We start from the raw sequence: 1,092 nt of genomic DNA on the forward strand, positions 1-1,092 counted from the left end.
TGGGGGGGGGGTAGATTGCCAGGGGATGGTTGAAAATAATCCCTTTTCTGTTCAACTAAAGGACGAAGTAACAGGTTACCGCTTTCACTTAATCCAATAGCGTGCAAATCTTTCTTCGGAGCGGTTGCCAGCGAGGGGGTGGATGGAGATAATCCCTTTCCGTTTGACAAAAGGACAAGGTAACAGGTAACCGCAGTCGGGTAATGTTAATATTATGTTTTCTTGGGTTTAATCGTGGATTCGTGAGCAGAATCACTTCAGCCGCTTACTTCCGCGTATAAAATGATGTACATACCGATAAAATACAGGTAAGGTAGAGCTGAGAGAGCCGAAATGTTGGTACAAATCGCGTTCATCGGATTAGACCTAGGCTATTTTATGAGGGATTATGGCTGAACGCCTCTCTAAGTCAGAATCCCGCCAGCCTGGATAATTATTATGCGAAGATCCTACTCGCACTTCTCGCATCAGGCTAAGTTATGTCTTCATTTAGTTTTAGTAGAGGTTTTACGGCGCTCGCAATTGCGTATCAAGGTCATATGAGCGCCAGAAGATTAGAGGTGTTACAAGAGAGTAAGTAACACACAAAAAAAGAAGGAGGGGAGATAAAGATGATAGATGTGTGGTAGGAAAGAAGGAGCATACCACACCAGAGCACCCGCCAACAACCCACTAGTGTCTTCTGTGAGCAACAGCAAAGCGCCTAAACGAAACTACATCACAATCGCCGAGGAGCCGATGATTAACCAGAATTGCCCGCATATTAAAAGTGCAAGTACTTTTATCACGCTACTAGCCGAGCTAACCATGCGTGCGAGACTGCAGCTGATAGCAAAATATAAATACACGTCCCCCATTCAAAAAAAAAAACCATCGTCGAAAAACAAAAACAAAAACAAAAAAGCATCTTCAAAACGCGACAATAGCAGTAGGCCATAAAACACCGCTCAACTACACACCACAAAAATAGTAACAACGCGCTGAACTTGTGATTCCTACTTTGCTAATAAACTGGTGTAAAAAAATAAACAGCGTCATTAATTGTTTTCCACGGATAATTAGTTCTACGTTGTTTGTTTCAGAGTTCGCTCT

This window comes from Aplysia californica, unplaced genomic scaffold (genome assembly GCF_000002075.1).
Source record: "Aplysia californica isolate F4 #8 unplaced genomic scaffold, AplCal3.0 scaffold00805, whole genome shotgun sequence".
NCBI lineage: Eukaryota > Metazoa > Mollusca > Gastropoda > Aplysiida > Aplysiidae > Aplysia > Aplysia californica.